The sequence below is a fragment of the Phocoena phocoena genome, chromosome 4, assembly GCF_963924675.1.
Source record: "Phocoena phocoena chromosome 4, mPhoPho1.1, whole genome shotgun sequence".
Classification (NCBI taxonomy): Eukaryota; Metazoa; Chordata; class Mammalia; order Artiodactyla; family Phocoenidae; genus Phocoena; species Phocoena phocoena.
The window spans coordinates 13037916-13044944 of NC_089222.1; the positions used below are offsets into that span (position 1 = coordinate 13037916).

The 7029-nt window shown below is 36.8% G+C and overlaps 1 non-coding gene across 1 annotated transcript; it reads left to right on the plus strand.

Moving 5' to 3' along the window:
- The first annotated feature begins 202 nt into the window (after nt 1-202).
- On the plus strand, nt 203-309 carry LOC136123001 (U6 spliceosomal RNA). Its single transcript, XR_010655883.1, has one exon. It is a non-coding gene; the product is annotated as a U6 spliceosomal RNA (small nuclear RNA).
- The last annotated feature ends 6720 nt before the right edge of the window (nt 310-7029 follow it).

The window sequence follows — 7029 nt, forward strand, 5'->3', positions numbered from 1 at the left end:
CACCCTCCCTCATTTTATTCCAAAATATTAGAAGTGCAGAGGGAAACCTGAAAAGAAAGCTTACCTTCCACTCAAAAGTCCATGTGTTTTGGACATTGTGCCATGTGAAATCAAATTTTATGATGTACATAAAAGACTTTATGGGAACCACTCCTTGGAGAATCATCTTTAGCCTTTTTTTAGTAATAAAAACCATCTACCTGTGCTCGCTTCGGCAACACATATACTAAAATTGGAACGATACAGAGAAGATTAGCATGGCCCCTGTGCCAGGATGACACACAAATTCGTGAAGCGTTCCATATTTTTTATGTATAGCTGATTCACTTTGTTATACAGCAGAAACTAACACACCATTGTAAAGCAATTATAGTCCAATAAAGATGTTTTAAAAAATCTACCTTTACTAAATCTTTTTGTGAAAAACACCGTTGTTAAATATAATATACTTGCAACTTCCACTTTTCACATCCCCTTCAGATAGTCCAAATTTCAGGAAAGTTTGAGTACTTGGAAGTTTATCAAGAAAGAATTTCTTTATTTACCTATTTGCATGGACAGTGCCAAGAGCAGCTAATTAAGTCACCAAAGGAAGGTCAGATTATAGCATTGTGAATAAAAGTTGGTGCATTATTTATTCATCTATATACACAGTATACTATGTAGTCCTGCTAATATAATGGTATTAAAAATGATTGAAAGTATCTTCCCTGTCAGTAAATACCTACTGTATCTGGAATTTCTCAAAAATATCTGATTGCCAGATATACCACCTGCAAATAAAGAAAAGTGGTCACGACTAATGATGGTGTATTTGTAACCCACTCTTACAGTCCCAAGAAATAAGTACGAAGATTAGATATTCTACACTTCTACTTTTATAAGTGTCATGAATATGACTTCTCCAGAGTGATCAAAAGTTGGCCAAAATCTCCTGTCCTGACCTTTTTGTAGTTGTTTGTTGTCACTGTTATTTAAAGTAGGAAGTCTGGTAGCTTTGCTCTGAAATGGGTCTAGGTTCAGATTACACAGGAGCTTGGACTTTTGCTTAACCTGTCTTGAGTCTTTTCTCACCTGTCACAGGGAGCAGTGGTACCTACCTACCTCACAGGGATGTGGGAGAAAAAATAAGATCCTTATAAAATGGCAGGCATACGTGCTCAATAAACGAGGGTGATAGCCATGGTGGTGGTAATTCTTAAGGGTCAAGGCACATAGAAGTGTTCCCCAAAATTCATTTAGCGTAGAGTCCAATTTTTTTTTAAAACATCTTTATTGGAGTATAATTGCTTTACAATGGCGTGGTAGTTTCTGCTCTATAACAAAGTGAATATACATATACATATATCCCCATATCTCCTCCCTCTTGCATCTGCCTCCCACGCGCCCCATTCCACCCCTTTAGCTGATCACAAAGCACCCAGCTGATCTCCCTGTGCTATGCGGCTGCTTCCCACTAGCTATCTATTTTATATTTGGTAGTATATATTAGTCTATGCCACTTTCTCACTTCGTCCCAGCTTACCCTTGCCCCTCCCCGTGTCCTCAAGCCCATTCTCTACATCTGTGACTTTATTCCTGTCCTGCCCTTAGGTTCTTCATAAACTTTTTCTTTTAATTCCATATATATGTGTTAGCATACGATATTTGTTTATCTCTTTCTGACTTACTTCACTCTGTGTGACAGTATCTAGGTCCATCCACCTCACTACAAATAACTCAGTTTCGTTTCTTTTTATGGCTGAGTAATATTCCATTGTATATATCTGCCACATATTCTTTATCCACTCATCTATCGATGGACACTTAGGTTGCTTCCATGTCCTGGCTATTGTAAATAGAGCTGCAATGAACATTGTCGTACATGACTCTTTTTAAATTATGGTTTTCTCAGGGTATATGCCAGTAGCGGGATTGCTGGGTCATATGGTAGTTCTATTTTTAATTTTTAGAGGAACCTCCATAGTGTTCTCCATAGTGGCTGTATCAATTTACATTCCCACGAGCAATGCAAGAGGGTTCCCTTATCTCCACACCCTCTCCAGCATTTATTGTTTGTAGATTTTTTGATGATGGCCATTCTGTCTGGTGTGAGATGATACCTCATTGTAGTTGTGATTTGCATTTCTCTAATGATTAGTGATGTTGACCATCCTTTCATGTGTTTGTTGGCTATCTATATATCTTCTTTGGAGAAATGTCTATTTAGGTCTTCTGCCCATTTTTGGATTGGGTTGTTTGGTTTTTTGTTATTGAGCTGCATGAGCTGCTTGTAAATTTTGGAGATTAATCCTTTGTCAGTTGCTTCATTGGCAAATATTCTCTCCCATTCTGAGGGTTGTATTTTCGTCTTGTTTCTGGTTTCCTTTGCTGTAAAAAAGCTTTTAACTTACATTCGGTCCCATTTGTTTATTTTTGTTTTTATTTCCATTTCTCTAGGAGGTGGGTCAAAAAGGCTCTTGCTGTGATTTATGTCATAGAGTGTTCTGCCTATGTTTTCCTCTAAGAGTATGGTAGTGTCTGGCCTTACATTTAGGTCTTTAATCAATTTTGAGTTTACTTTTATGAATGGTGTTAGGGAGTGTTCTAATTTCTTTCTTTTCCATGTAGCTGTCCAGTTTTCCCAGCACCACTTATTGAAGAGGATATCTTTTCTCCACTGTATATTCTTCCCTCCTTTATCAAAGATAAGGTGACCATATGTGCATGGGTTTATCTCTGGGATTTCTATCCTGTTCCATTGACCTATATTTCTGTTTTTTTGCCAATCCCATACTGTCTTGATTACTGTAGCTTTGTAGTGTAATCTGAAGTCAGGGAGCCTGATTCCTCCAGCTCCATTTTTCTTTCTCAAGATTGCTTTGGCTATTTGGGGTCTTTTGTGTTTCCATACAAATTGTGAAATTTTTTGTTCTAGTTCTGTGAAAAGTGACAGTGGTAGTTTGATAGGGATTGCATTGAATCTGTAGATTGCTTTGGGTAGTAGAGTCATTTTCACAATGTTGATTCTTCCAATCCAAGTACATGGTATATCTCTCCATCTATTTGTATCATCTTTAATTTCTTTCATCAGTGTCTTATAATTTTCTGCATGTGGGTCTTTTGTCTCCTTAGGTAGGTTTATTCCTAGATATTTTATTCTTTTTGTTGCAATGGTAAATGGGAGTATTTCCTTAATTTCTCTTTCAGATTTTTCATCATTAATGTATAGGAATGCAAGAGATTTCTGTGCATTAATTTTATATCCTACTACTTTACCAGGTTCATTGACTAGCTCTAGTAGTTTTCTGGTAGCATCTTTATGATTCTCTATGTACAGTATCATGTCATCTGCAAACAGTGACAGCTTTACTTCTTTTCCAATTCAGCTTCCTTTATTTCTTTTTCTTCTCTGATTGCTGTGGCTAAAACTTCCAAAACCAGGTTGAATGATAGTGGTGAGAGTGGGCAACCTTGTCCTGTTCCTGATCTTAGTGGAAATGGTTTCAGTTTTTCACCATTGAGATGTATGTTGGCTGTAGGTTTGTCATATATGGTGTTTATTATGTTGAGGTAAGTTCCCTCTATGCCTACTTTCTGGAGGGTTTTTATCATAAATGGGTGTTGAATTTTGTCAAAAGCTTTCTCTGCATCTATTGAGATGATCATATGGTATTTATCCTTCAGTTTGTTCATATGATATATCACATTGATTGATTTGCATACATTGAAGAATCCTTACATTCCTGGGATAAATCCCACTTGATCATGATGTATGATCCTTTTAATATGCTGTTGGATTCTGTTTGCTAGTACGTTGTTGAGGATTTTTGCATCTATGTTCATCAGTGATATTGGCCTGTAGTATTCTTTCTTGGTGACATCTTTGTCTCGTTTTGGTATCAGGGTGATGGTAGCCTTGTAGAATGAGTTTGGGAGTGTTCCTTCCTCTGCTCTATTTTGGAAGAGTTTGAGAAGGGTAGGTGTTAGCTCTTATCTAAAGTTTGATAGAATTTGCCTGTGAAGCCATCTGGTCCTGGGCTTTTGTTTGTTGGAAGATTTTTAATAACAGTCTCAATTTCAGTGCTTGTGATTGGTCTGTTTATATTTTCTCTTTCTTCCTGGTTCAGTCTTGGAAGGTTGTATTTTTCTAAGAATGTGTCCATTTCTTCCAGGTTTTCCATTTTATTGGCATATAGTTGCTTGTAGTAATGTTTCATGATCCTTTGTATTTCTGCAGTGTTGTTATTTCTCCTTTTTGATTTCTAATTCTATTGATTTGAGTCTCCTCCCTTTTTTCTTGATGAGTTTGGCTAATCGTTTATCAATTTTGTTTATCTTCTCAAAGAGCCAGGTTTTAGTTTTGTTTATCTTTACTATTGTTTCCTTCATCTCTTTTTCTCATTTATTTCTGATCTGATCTTTATGATTTCTTTCCTTCTGCTAACTTTGGGGGTTTTTTTGTTCTTTTTTCCCTAATTGATTTAGGTATAAGGTGAGGTTGTTTATTTCAGATGTTTCTTGTTTCTTGAGGTAGGATTTTTTTGCTATAAACTTCCCTTTAGAACTGCTTTTGCTGCTTCCCATAGGTTTTGGGTCATTGTGTTTTCACTCTCATTTGTTTCGAGGTATTTTTTGATTTCCTCTTTGATTTCTTCAGTGATCTCTTGTTTATTAAGTAGTGTATCATTTAGGCTCCATGTGTTTGTATTTTTTACAGATTTTTTTCCTGTAATTGATATCTAGTCTCATAGTGTTGTGGTTGGAAAAGATACTTGATGTGATTTCAATTTTCTTAAATTTACCAAGGCTTGATTTTTGACCCAAGATATATCTATCCTGGAGAATGTTCCATGAGCACTTGAGAAGAAAGTGTATTTTGCTGTTTTTGGATGGAATGTCCTATAAATATCAATTAAGTCCATCTTGTGTAATGTATCATTTAAAGCTTGTGTTTCCTTATTTATTTTCATTTTGGATGATCTGTCCATTGGTGAAAGTGGGGTGTTAAAGTCTCCTGCTATGATTGTGTTACTGTTGATTTCCCCTTTTATGGCTGTTAGCGTTTGCCTTATGTATTGAGGTGCTCCTATGTTGGGTGCGAGAGTATTTACAATTGTTAGTTATTCTTCTTGTATTTATCCCTTGATCATTATATACTGTCCTTCTTTGTCTTGTAATAGTCTTTATTTTAAAGCCTATTTTTTTCTGATATGAGAATTGCTACTCCAGGTTTCTTTTGATTTCCATTGCATCACATATCTTTTTCCATCCCCTCATTTTCAGTCTGTATGTGTCCCTAGGTCTGAAGTGGGTCTCTTGTAGACATATACAGGTCTTGTTTTTGTATCCATTCAGCCAGTCTATGTCTTTTGGTTGGAGCTTTTAATCCATTTACATTTAAGGTAATTATCGATATGTATGTTCCTATTACCATTTTCTTAATTGTTTGGGGTTTGTTATTGTAGGTCTTTTCCTTCTCTTGTGTTTCCCACCTAAGGAACTTCCTTTAGCATTTGTTGTAGAGCTAGTTTGGTGATGCTGAATTCTCTTGGCTTTTGCTTATCCATAAAGGTTTTAATTTCTCTGTCGTATCTGAATGAGATCCTTGGTGGGTAGAATAATCTTGGTTTTAGGTTTTTCCCTTTCATCACTTAAATATGTTCTACCACTCCCTTCTGGTTTGCAGAGTTTCTGCTGAAAGATCAGCTGTTAACCTTATGGGGATTCCCTTGTATATTATTTGTTGTTTTTTCCTTGGTGCTTTCAATATTTTTTCTTTGTATTTAATTTTTGATAGTTTGATTAATGTGTCTTTTCGTGTTTCTCCTTGCATTTATTCTGTATGGAATTCTCTGTGCTTCCTGGACTTGATTGACTAATCCTTTCACATGTTAGGGAAGTTTTCAATTATAATGTTTTCAAATATTTTCTCATTCCCTTAGTTTTTCTCCTCTTCTTCTGGGACCCCTATAATTCAAATTTTGGTGTGTTTAATGTTGTCCCAGAGGTCTCTGAGATTGTCCTCAATTCTTTTCATTCTTTTTTCTTTATTCTGCTCTGCAGTAGTTATTTCCACTATTTTATCTTCCAGGTCACTTATCCATTCTTCTGCCTCAGTTACACTGCTGTTGATTCCTTCTAGAGAATTTTTAATTTCATTCATTGTGTTGTTCATCATTGTTTGCTCTTTACTTCTTCTAGGTCCTTGTTAACCATTTCTTGTATTTTCTACATTCTCTTTCCAAGACTTTGGATCATCTTTACTATCATTACTCTGAATTGTTTTTCAGGTAGACTACCTATTTCCTCGTCATTTGTTTGGTCTGGTGGGTTTTTACCTTGTTCCTTCATCTGCTATGTATTTGTCTGTCTTCTCATTTTGCTTAACTTACTGTGTTTGAGGTCTCCTTTTCGCAGGCTGCCGGTTCGTAGTTCCCGTTGTTTTTTGGTGTCTGCCCCCAGTGGCTAGGTTTGGATCAGTGGGTTGTGTAGGCTTCCTGGTGGAGGGGACTAGTGCCTGTGTTCTGGTGGATGAAGCTGGATCTTGTCTTTCTAGTGGGCAGGACCATGTCTGGTGGTGTGTTTTGGGGTGTCTGTGACCTTATTATGATTTTAGGCAGCCTCTCTGCTAATGGGTGGGGTTGTGGTCCTGTCTTGCTAGTTGCTTGGCCTAGGGTGTCCAGCACTGTAGCTTGCTGGTCGTTGAATGGAGCTGGGTCCTAGTGTTGAGATGGAGCTCTCTGGGAGCGCTTTTGCCATTTGATATTACATGGAGCTTGGAGGTCTCTGGTGGACCAATGTCCTGAACTTGGCTCTCCCACCTCAGAGGCACAGTCCTGACACCTGGCCAGAGCACCAAGATCCTGTCAGCCATACAGCTCAGAAGAAAAGGGAGACAAAAGAAAGAAAGAAAACAATAAAATAAAATAATTAAAATAATAAATAATTATTAAAATAAAACAATTAAAAAGTAATTTACAAAAGGAAGAAAGAAGAGAGCAACCACACCAAAAAACAAATCCACCAATCATAACAAGTGCTAAAAAC